The following is a 12,896-nucleotide window of genomic DNA, read 5'->3' as shown; positions in this document are numbered from 1 at the left end:
ATAGTTTGACTTAGTCTAGTAGGTCAGCCAAGGTTAAGTCCAATCTACGGGCCGCACAACCCGATCATGCGGGATTAATTCATGATTACAGTTATCCATCTAGGGAAATTTTCACTATTTTGTGTGTGTGTATATATATACGTAGATTTATAGAAATAGAAACTATTTATTACAGCTAAAAGTATGAACAAATAGAAAACTTATACTTTAAATGGCATAAGTGTGAGTTATGATACGTATTTACATTCAATTGCTATCTCAGTTACAATTTAATTAATAGTTATGTTATTCATGTAAAAGCTTGTTTGCCACACACTGGTAATAACTTATCCCGTCTCATTGAGAGGTGTCTTACTCCAATAAATATCCCAGCATTTCAGGACCATGAGGGGATCGTTCTTAACACACTAGGACATGACTTAGATAGTGTTATTAAAAGTAATTGTTGGTGAAACCTTTCATGCATATAGTGATGCTTTTGATAAATTTGGGGCTGTTATGTAAGTAAGATATTTTAATAGTAACTTATGTAATTATGATGACATTAGTACTCTAGTATTGTATCTGGGATGTTATATGTATTTTCCTTTCGTTGCATAGTTAGATTTATGTGATGGATAGGTTAGCTTGGTACCCATTTTGGGTTCAGGATATTATAGCATGGTATCGGAGACTGGAAACATTTTTTTTTTAAATGGTAATAATTTGGGGTCGCTACAACAATATTCGTTAATTTTAATAAACATTATGAGCTCTATTAATTAATAGAAGGCTTCTAACTAACTAGAAACATGTAATAGTAGTCCAAACAAGTTTTTGGCTAAAATTTACACAATAACAACATGGTTATTTGAGCTTCGACTAAGGCATGAGATGTCCAGAGGGTGCTATTTACTTCTCAAAAGACAAAATCATAATGAAATAATATTTTTTTAGAATTATATTCTTGAAATTTGTAGGAATGAGATGTTGATCTCAGGAGAATTTTTTATCTTGTTAGCATTATAAGATTTCCATTAATATTCACAAAAATCAAAGGATTGTTTCGTTTAAAATGTGAAGCAATTCACTTTTTCTTATTTAGAAAAATAAGAAAGTAAAATTTATAGAAATGAAAGAAATTTTAATTTTATATTCATGGTTAATATATATTTGGTTTTCTTAATTTTTAAATATATTAATATGAATTTTTTTTTATTAGTGCTTGATGTAGATAGAAATTAAAAAAAAAATAAAAATAGCGAATTTACCCCTTATTTTTATTTCTTTTTCTTTTCTCATTTAAAAAAGTCTTCATCCGAACCTAGCTTACTCATATCTTGATTCCAACTGCACTTAAGAAACTAAAGTGGAAAAAAAAAAAAAATTCCCAATTAGACATTCCTAAATTTTTCACAAAAATATCTAAGGACTTGCACTATTGTTGATCATCGTTAACAGGTATGCAAATATTACGTGTATGGAATTACAAGAGAGAGAGAGAGAGAGAGAGAGTGCAGCTTGCCGGAAAATATGGCTTGAACTTTTGAAAATTAGAACAAGTCATTGGGATTTGTTCTTTTATAGCATTTTTCCGTGTATAAAAAGCATGAGATGGGCCACTTATAGGTCATTTATCTTGCAATAGGGTTTTCATTAGATATTTAAAAATTAGTTGTTTAAAATTCTGAAAAAGTATGTTACCAAACGTACCAAATTAAAATTTGACTTCTAAAAAGAAATGTTTCTTAGAAAAGGATGTCAAAACCTAGGTTAATTAATTTGAACTATTTTAGAGCACAAATTGATCATTTTTAAAGATGCTTAATTATGATATCTTTCATATTTTAGTTGAAAAGTATGTATAAAAATATATAGAACTAAAATATTATATCTGATTTGGGGAATTGAATAGGATGAGAGTGAATTACTATTATACAACAATATAATAATTTACAAAAAAAGATAGTGTTTCCCTATTTAGTAAATGATCAGGTGTAACAAATTCAAATTGTTTTTCTATTAACACACACACATATATATATATATATATATATATATGCTAAGATATGAATACATATTAAATATGAATAGATATTAATATCATGATATATTCTTTATCTATTTTGTGCTAGTTTAAAATTATTTTAGAACATGAAATTTTGCAAAGGTGCCTCTTAATTGGGTGACATCTAATTTGTTAAAAGTTTAAAGGGTCCATTTAATTTTGAAATAAAAAAAAAAAAATATATATATATATATATATATATATATACATATTCTTTATTTTATATTTTTCAATATAAATGTTGGAAATTAAAAAAAAAAAAACTGGAATTTATATATATAATCAGTAAAGGCACAAGATGTAGCTGCATGGGGCCTGCAATTTGAATTTCACACCCTCTTTACTGTGTTGATTTTAGTTTCTCTCTCGGTTAATCCTTTCAGCCCCTAAATTTTAGTTTCAGTCTCTCTCCTTTAAATTTGAGCTCCCTCTGAATTTCAATTTTTTCTGTCCCCTCTATTTTTATTCTCCTGCCTTAATTATAGGCAAAATAAACCTGGGCAAATGAATGAAGGTGGCTAGCTATGGGAATTAGCCACTTCTAAAAATTGGTGCACAGGGTAAAGGAGAAGGCATGCATGCCTATCATGGGGAACAGTCATGTGAGGCTGCTTGGCTAATTGCTATCCTTGGCCCCAAATGAGTTTGGCTTTTCAAAAACTAGGCCTAAAAATTGACCTTTTAAATGTATAATCAAGCTCCATGTTGTCTTTTCAAAAATGGGCCCAATATGGCCTCTGAATTTTAATTACAAGATTAGTCCAAAATATGCTCTCTCTGCCTTAGTTGTGGATTAACATTAAGTTCGAGTGGTAAGGAGGTTCACCAGACAGTCTTGGACAAAGGTGAGGTATGGGGTTCAAACCTTGCTGCCTACAGCGTACATCCACGATTTACCTCCTATGTGTTGGTTGAGGGCACGACAATTGGTGTAGACGTGAGATTAGTCTGGTGCGCAAGCCCAGGAAACCCGGTATATAAAAAAAAAGAACATTAAAAATCCTTCTTGTGTGCACAGGTAATGAAGAAAGGCCAACAAAGCAACCCAAGACTAAGGACTCATGATGTATTTGGACTATTCATGAATGAATGTGAAAAAAAAAATGTACCAAAAACCCAATCAATGAAATTAAATTCCATCTCGTGAGATTGAGTTAATAAGAAAAAGAAAAAGAAAAAGGAGTGACCTACTCTAGGTGAAGACCTTAGATAACACTTAAAAATGATGACTAAAACAACTAAATTAAAGAACAAAAATTTCCTAAGTTTGACTATATAATGGTCGGAAAAAATAGGGTGTCTATATGAACTATTCTTTTTAACCATCTCGCTCCATTTAACTTCTTCCATGCCCATTACCTAATAGGCAAGAGGAAGCAATTGGACGAGAGAGAGAGAGAGAGAGAGAGAGAGAGAGAGAGAGAGAGAGAGAGAGAGAGAGAGAGAGAGAGAGGGATTGCCAAAAATATGACGAGTTGGGGAGCTTTATTTTGCTTTATTTTTTCCGACCGTGTCGCATGCAAGCACATGTCACCCACTTGCTCTTTTATTTCATTTTTCCTTCTTTTTTTTTTTTTCTAAAAAAAGAAAACTTTTGAAAGTTAAATCAAGTCACTAAGACTTGTTTTTCTATAGAGTTCTCTTAATAGAAAGGTGGAACGAGCTACTTAGACTTCGCTTGTTTTTCTATAAAATTGTCATTAGACATTCTAATTTCCAAGGACCTTCAAAATTTAGTTGTTTGAGCTGCTGAAAAAGTGTATTATCAAATATATCAAAATAAGCACTTTTTTTTTTTAAAAAAAAAATGTTCCTTAAAAAGGAGCACCAAATATGGACTTGTGTGTGTGTGTGTGACTTTTATAAGTTGGTGGTATCAAGTTTATATCTTTCATGGGTGGAGAGGGACATGAAATGAGAAATAAGTTACCTAAATTCCTTTCTATTGTATAGACCTAATATAAAAGCTTTTCAAGCTGAGACATTGTAATGCCTAAAAAATTCTACTATAATTTTTTTTTTTTCCATTTTACTTAATAAACTTTGATATCACAAAGTGTAAACAAAGTCAACCTGAACCCAAAGTGGGGTACCGGGGATATACCTGTTCATAAATACATATAAACTGTGCATCGGAAAACATGATATACCTTAACCTTATACACAATACTAGAGTCCTACTAACTTCATAATTATACATATATATCCCCAAAAATCCATAGAAATATTCTAAGTACTCACACAAAATCTCTCTTCTAACTCAAACACTTACCCTACAGTTAGGGTAGTATTGAAACCTCCTCTATCTCAGAGCTCACTCCGCTCGTCTGTCTGAGTTTCCTGAAATGTTTGAATTCTGAGGTGAGACACCTCACAGTAAGTGGGATAAATTAGCATCAGTGTGTGGCACATGAGTTCTATTGTGTTATAAACATATACTGTACATAATTAACTTTAACTGAATTAACTGTAACTGATAAGTCAGGAAAAATCAATTCTGTATAACTCTAAAGAAATTGTGTTTCAACATACACATACTGTCATAATAAATTTCTGTATGCATATAAATCGTCTACTATATCTGTATAATATTGAAATTCTCCCTAGGATGGGTACCTAGCTAATATCATGTATTACCCCCATATGATTGGATCGTGCTGCCCGTAGGCGGGACCTAACAATGGTTGGCCTACCATGCTAAGCCAAAACTAACTCGTCAGTAAGTACGATTTGTGACGACCTGATTTTCATACCATTTTTTTTCTAAAATATTTAATCAATAATACTAAAACATCCGCCACATCAGAATCTCAGATACCATTTAAACATAACCCGACCCAAAGTGGATGCCCGCTAAATAGTCATACAAACAACCCTAATAGTGGAAGTCAATATTTAATAACCATTCAAAATACAAATAACCAGAGGTATAACCATCCATATATAAATATCTACATATCCAACACATCCCCAAAAATCAACCAAAAAATTATAAGCGAATCATACATCCCTAGCTCAAAACACTCACCCTGATTGTCAGGGTACCAACTCCCCTCTGTCTCAGAGCTCTTTCTACTCATCTGTCACGGTTCCTTGGAATATTTAGATATTTGGGTGAGACACATCTTAGTAAGATGGAATAAATTATTTATAGTGTGTGGCAGTAAGAGTTTCATTATAACATAATATTCTCATTTCAGTGATATTACCATCTGAGAAAAATACCATTTATACTCATAATCATATAGATATAAAACACAAGCTTTTATAAGCTTTAATTCCATTTTTCCAACTCATTCACATGCAATCCATATTCATCAGCGAAGGTTCCCGAAGATAAGGGAGATTACACACCTATACATGTAGCTCCCCTCTACTCTGGTATCATTTGTATCCTAGGCCGATTAACTTGGGTACGACTACAACTGATATTTATCAAGGCACTCACCTTACTCAGTAAGCCCTCAGGCGAAAAGTTTTACTTCACTCTAATTATTTACGTAATTAGACTTACACTCTTTTATTTCTCATATTCATATTTCAATAACTTTGATAAGCTTATTTTATTTCTCATTTTCATATTTCAATAGATTTCATCAGTTTTTCTTTCCCATTTTCATATTTCACAATTTAGCCCATGAGTGTCCTCGGTAACCAATACATGCACATCTGTAACTCATGGCGGCCCTCAGGATATTTTCCACGCCATGCTTCCTCCCATGGTCGAGGTTGTGTGGCCCGAAGGCTAGATCTAAACTACGGTTGGCCTACCCGGTTAGATCAAAATAAACAAATCCATATACCTATTTGTAGTACATATAGCCTGCCTAACCCTAGTCCAGACTCCAGGGGGCAAAACTACCCTTCTCACTAGCTTATACAATTTCCACGCCACACTCTCCACAATACCATGTGGTTGCACTTATCATCCGCTAGCATCGATACCGTGCTTTCTATCACAATTCGCCCATCAGGGTTCTCGTTTCCACATTTCATTATTCACATTTCGCATTCACATTTAGTATTCGCATCGCAATTTTCACATTTCCAGTATTCATGTTACAGTATTCACATTGCAATTTTCACATTTCCAATATTCACATTTAACCATCCACATTGCAGTATTCATAGTGCAATATTCACATTTTCATATTCGCATTTCAATATTCACATTTTCATATTCGCATTTCAATATTCACATTTCATCATTTTCATTGCAGTATCCACATTTTAGTATTCATATCTCATCTCATAATGGTATCTATCACATTTCAATATTCTCCTCATTTTCTATTTTTTTCCCATCTTTCAATACACATTTCAGTCTCATAATAGTATATCTCATTTTGCGTATTTTGACATTTCTCAATAAAACATAATTCATTATTTCACATAATTTCAAATCCCAAAACATCATAATTCAGAATTACTCATATACCACACAATTTTATCTGATATGGATATCATAATAATTTCAGAAAAAATGTCATTTATTTCATTTTCACGTAATAATTCATCCACAAATTCCCAAAATGACTGTTATAATTTATTCCATTTACCTGATTTACTGAGAGGCTTGCTAAATCCCAACTCTCACGCCAATAGCGTTCGAAACTCAAAACCCTGAAATTTATATTTTCCTCAAATTAATCAACTCAACCTCCAGAATATTATCATTTAGTATTCCCTAGGCCCTAAATACTTCATTTTAATAATTAAAACTAATATTTAACACCCTTACCTCAGTTTTGGAGTGGTACCCTGGAACCCCAAATCACGATTCCACTCCAGTTAACTTGAAGAGAATCTTCCCACGAACCTCGTGGTGGTTCCAGATTATTGATCTGGCCTAAAATGAAGCCGAAATCGAAAAGAGAAGGGAGGGGTGTCGTAGGGTTTGGGAGAGAGAGAGAGAGAGAGAGAGAGAGAGAGAGAGAGAGAGAGAGAGAGAGAGAGAGAGAGATAGAGAGAGAGAGAGAGAGAGAGAAGATTTTGTTTGTTTAACAAAATCGCGCTTATAGGATCCCCTTTATTTTCACACTGTAGAGAAAACCATCGCCAATTTTCTCAAAAAAAATGTTTATGAATTAGTGTAAGCTTTTGAGAAATTTGATGTTTGAACTGAGTAAACCCTAAAAACAGATTTATTGTTATTTTTCAGAAAAATATAATCTTCCCAGATGAATAGCATATTATATAATAGCACTCACTTGTGCAGCATGAATATAAATATTTTACTACAGATATTAGCATGTCAGGTTATTTTATGGTTACACAGAACAAATATGTTTTTATAAGAATTTTTAGAAAATCTATAAAGAGTACAAAACATATGATATTTTCAGTATATCGTGATAATTCAGCCGGCACAGATGTCATGAAAATTTAGTCGGCCCAGATGCTGTGATAATTTAGCCGGCCCAGATGCCGTGATAATTCAGTCGGCCCAGATGTCGTGATATTTTAGCCGACCCAGATACCGTGATAATTCAACTGGCCCAGATGCCGTGATACTTCAATCGGTCTAGATGTCGTGATAATTCAACCGACCCAAATGTCGTGATATTTCAGTTAGCCTAGATACCATGATAATTCAGTTGGCTTAGATGCCATGATAATTTAGTCAGCCCAGATGCTGTGATAATTCAGTCAGCCCAGATGCTGTGATAATTCAGCCGACCCTGATGCCTGATAATTTAGTCAGCCCAAATGCTATGATATTTTAGTCGGCCCAGATGTCGTGATATTTTAGCCAGCCCAAATGTCGTGATTAGATATATTTATAACAGTTTATTCAGAAACATTATTATGACGGATTTTACATAGAACCATGAAACGATTGTATTACAGTTATTTATGAAATGTACTATATGTTAGCAGAACCCAGATGACTTAGTTTAGTTTCAGAGCACGGTATCGTAGCTATCAGTTCAGATTAATGCCACCACATGTCCTAGATAGAGTGTCGGTGTATAGATAGTCGATTGAGCCCAGTGTAGTAGTGTGCCCCTCTGGTAGTCTGGACCAGGCCAATTGTACTTACAAACTAATCAGTTTTGGCTTAGCATGGTAGGCCAACCATTACTAGGTCCCACCTATGGGCTGCATAACCCAATCATGTGGGGGTAATAAATGATATCAGCTAGCTATCCATCTAGAAGAAAATTTCAGTATTATACAGATATAGCAGACGATATATATGCATACAGAAATTTCAATATTATATAGATATAACAAATAATTTATATGCATACAGAAATTATGACACAATATATTTATGTTGAAATACAATTTCTTCAAACTTATATAGAACATATTTTTTACGACTTATCTGTTATAGTTAATTCAGTTACAGTTAATTACGTACAATATATGTTTATAACACAACAGAATTCATGTGCCACACATTGATGCTATCCCACTTACTAAGAGATGTCTCACCCCTGAATTCAAACATTTCAGGAAACCTAGATAAACAAGCGGAGTGAGCTCCGAGATAGAGGAGGTTTTAGTACTGCCCTAGCTGCAGAGTAAGTATTTAAGTTGGAAGAGGGATTTTTTGTGTCCCTATAATATTTCTATGGATTTTTGGGGATGTATGTAACAACCTCAAAATTCTTATCATTTTATATATATATATATATACAATAAACATTCCTAACAGCGGAAACACAAATCATAAAATCATTTATACGTAAACTGTACAATACCAGAATCCAGAATATACAGACCATACAAAAATGTCCCTCCAGTGTCATCTATCCAAAAACATACACTACTCTGACAAAAACTCACCCTATAACCAGGGTGATCTGAGCTACTCTCTATTCGCGAGCCTGATTTGCTCGCCTCACTGGCTCACCTGAAAAATGTTAAAATAATGGGGTGAGTCAACGCTCAGTAAGTGGAAATATGCTATCACTAGTGTGTGGCAACTAAGTTAAGGATACTTTAAAAATAATAACTGAACTGCAATATAATAAATCATTTGTAAAACATATATTTCTTTCACAATTTAAAACATATTGTATCGTCTGTTTTTCTACTTTTCATACTGGTAATATCATACCATACTCATCATATACTGCAAAACTGTATACATATAAATATCTATGCTTTATCCATGGGACTCTGTACGTCATGATTTGACCCCTCATGACAGGGTTGTTTGGCCCGTAGGCGGGACTCTATCTGGTCGGCCCTCCAGATAAGTCATCATACTCTACACTACCTCAGCCCGGCCAAACTGCATCCTCTCCTAAGCTCGGGACTGGCTACTACCTCGTCAAACCGGCCCCCTCAACTCAATGTACTGGGGAGCTGCATACTCTCCGAGCACGGCTGACGGTACCCACATACTATCTGAGATATGTGATTGCACTCTATCTGTATCTAGCAACGGTACTGTGCTCTGTAATCTGTATCTATCTGTGTATCTTTCCTCAGGGATCTGATACTATATACATATATACTCTTTTACTTTCTTCATCATGTTTCCAAAATTACCGTAATGCTATCTTTATGTACTATATATATATATATACTGTAAAACTGTATACTGCATACTGCATCTGTAGCATCTTGATGCTACCTTTGTAATCTCTGTCTGTATATTACGGTAATAGGAAACATGACATACTAAATTCTGTATAAAGTTGTGGTATAAATACCAATTTGAATAATACTGTATACATGTATATGTATATATGTATATATATATATATATATATATATAAATATATGTTCATGAAATTACTTGTATAAAAACTGTATATGCATGTAAATTTCTCTGTATATGTATATCCTTATCTGTATAATTTGTATAATCTCTCATTGAAATTGAGGCGTTACGTATCGCCGTCCCTCAATTTAGTATAGTATGATATATTATAATAGTTGTATAAATTTTGTCATCTCATAAAAATCTACTCAGGCCACACAAGCATTTAAACTCATATTCTAAAACAAATACTGTTTCAAACTTATATTCTGAAAGTTCTGTATAGTAAAATGGTGTAGTTATGCATCTATAAAATCTCTAATATCATTACAAAAACTCCTAGCATAGCATATTTCCCTTACCTCAACTTTGAAAAACCCATGTAAAATTCTGGCTCTATACCCATAAGGTTCCTATCTCAACATCCTGAAACACAATCCCCTAAAACAAAACATCAATATTTCCTAGCCCATATCATTTCCTATAACTGTCAGGGGGCTAAAAATTGAATAAAATATCTTATCCTGAATTTGGGATGAAATCCAACTTTGTTTTCCCGATGATCCGCTCCAGCAGATTTGTGGAGAACTCCGCTAGGAGCGTCGTGGTAGCTTCGGATCGTCGATCCGGCTACCGGTGGGGCTGAAAATGAAGAGAGAAGGGAGAGAGAGTCGTAAGAGAGAGAGGAGAGAGAGAGAGGTGCGGTGAAAATGAGAAATATCCCGTCTTTCCACTATTTATACTGCTAGGTTCGTCGACGAGTCCTTCATTAAATTCGTCGACGAAGCCCTGTATTCGTCGATGAAATTCAAGCTGCTCCAGAATCCCTCTCGGCATTTTCTCGTCGACGAAACCCTGTGTTCGTCGACGAAGTTTGGCAATTTCCCGCAATTATGATTATTTAATATTATCTCCAAAGTGTAATGTCGTCGACGAAGTCTACGACCTCCTTTTGTTTCTGTATTTATTTTCTCTCCCTCTTATTATTAAAATGTTATTATTCTTTGAGTCACTACAATGTATATGTATAATTATAAAGTTAGTAGGACTCTGGTATTGTGTATAAGGTTCAGGTATATCATGTTTTCTACTACACAGTTGATATGTATTTATGAACAGGTATATCCCTGGTACCCCACTTTGGGTCTGGGTTGACTTTGTTTATAGTTTGTGGTATCAGAGTTTGTTAAGTAAAATGGATATATATAGCCAATATTTTCGGGCATTACATAAATGGCCGCCTCTCCTCCACACATGGGCTTGCATGGCTCATGCAACAACCTCTTTTTTCTTTTTTTATTTTCATTATATTATTAATTTTTTAAATCATCAAAATAAGACCTAAAAATGCTCAACCTCCATAAATAGTTCTGGGACTCAATTAAAATTTTGAAAAATAAAAGACTCAATTTAAAAATTATGGGAACTCTATTTAACATGACAGATTTCAATTAAAATTATGCGACTCGATTAAAAAATACCAGGACTCAATTAATACACTGGGACTCAATTTAAAAAGACTAGAACTCAATTAAAACACTGGACTCAATTTAAAAATATTAGGACTCAATTAAAACACCGAGACTCAAATTAAAAATACCGGGCTCATTTTTGAAGACTTAGGACTCAATTAAAAGGACTCATTCGACTTCCTGGAGTATCGGGTTCTCTCAAAATGGTCTGGTTAAAATTGGGGTGTCGACACTATTATTGATCATCGTCAACACGAATGAAAATATTACGTGTATGGAATTATGAGAGAGAGAGAGAGGGGCTAGAGGGAGCAACTTGCCGGATAATATGGCTTGAACTTTTGAAAATTAGAACAAGTCATTGGAATTTGTTCTTTTATAACAATTTTTCTATATGAAAAAAGATGGAATGAGCTACTTATAGGTCATTTATTTTGCAGTAGAGTTTTCATTAGAAATTTTGATTTACAAAAACTTTTAAAAATTAATTGTTTAAAACTTTAAAAAAGTATGTTCTCATATCAAAATAAAATTTGACTTTTGAAAATAAAGGTTTCTTAGGAAGGGAGGGTCAAAACCTACGATTAATTAATTTGAACTATTTTAAAGCACAAATTGATCATTTTTAAAGATGCTTAATTATGATGTCTTTCATATTTTTGTTGAAAAATATGTATAAAATTATATAAAGCCAAAATATTACATCTGATTTGGGAAATTGAATAGGATGAGAGTGAATTACTATTATATAAGAATATAATAATTTACAAACAGAGATAGTGTTTCCCTGTCTAGTAAATGATGATCAGGCTAAGCAAATTCAAATTGTTGTTGTATTAACATATATATATATGCTAAAAAATGAACAGATATTAATATCATGATGTTTGGAAATAAAATTTATTTATCTATTTTGTGCTAGTTTAAAATTATTTTAGAACATGAAATTTTGCACGTTTAATTGGGAAAGAGCCTCTTACTTGGGTGACAACTAATTTGTTAAAAGTTTGAAGGTTCCATTTAATTGTGAAAACTTATATATATATAATAGAAAAGTAACGATGCATCTTTTTGTAATTTTTTCAAAATAAAAATGTGTGAATTTCTTCTAAATTAACGAAAATGCGAATTCAAACTCTAAAATCCATAATCATAAAAATTGTTTTATTAATATTTAAAAAAAAAAAATTAAAAATATGTATCTTTTTTATCATTTTGACATTTAGAAATAAAAATGAACACTTGTTTTATATAACTAAACAAATTCTTTATTTTCTATTTTTCAATATAGACTGCTGGAAATTAAAAAATAAACTAGAATTTTTATAATTTTTTGAAATATATATATATATATATATATATAATTTTCGAAAATTATATAATTCCTATAAATTGGAGCTATCAAGTTTGAATATTTAATGGATGGAAAGGGATATGAAATGGGGATATAATTTTTCTGGCTCCCTTTGTGTAGTATAAGACCTAATATAAAGACTTTTTTAATAATAATTGAAAAAATAATTCCAACATACCTTCAAGTGAACTTCAACGTGAACATGGAATTAAGCTATTCTTTTCTTACCTTTTTTTAGTTTGTTTTTATTTTTACTTTTTTTAAAATTATATATTCACAACCCACAGTTTTAAAAAACTAATG

The sequence above is a fragment of the Malania oleifera genome, chromosome 4 (assembly GCF_029873635.1).
Source record: "Malania oleifera isolate guangnan ecotype guangnan chromosome 4, ASM2987363v1, whole genome shotgun sequence".
Taxonomy (NCBI): domain Eukaryota; kingdom Viridiplantae; phylum Streptophyta; class Magnoliopsida; order Santalales; family Ximeniaceae; genus Malania; species Malania oleifera.
The sequence above is the reverse complement of the archived record's forward strand: the minus strand, read 5'-3'. Positions refer to the sequence as shown.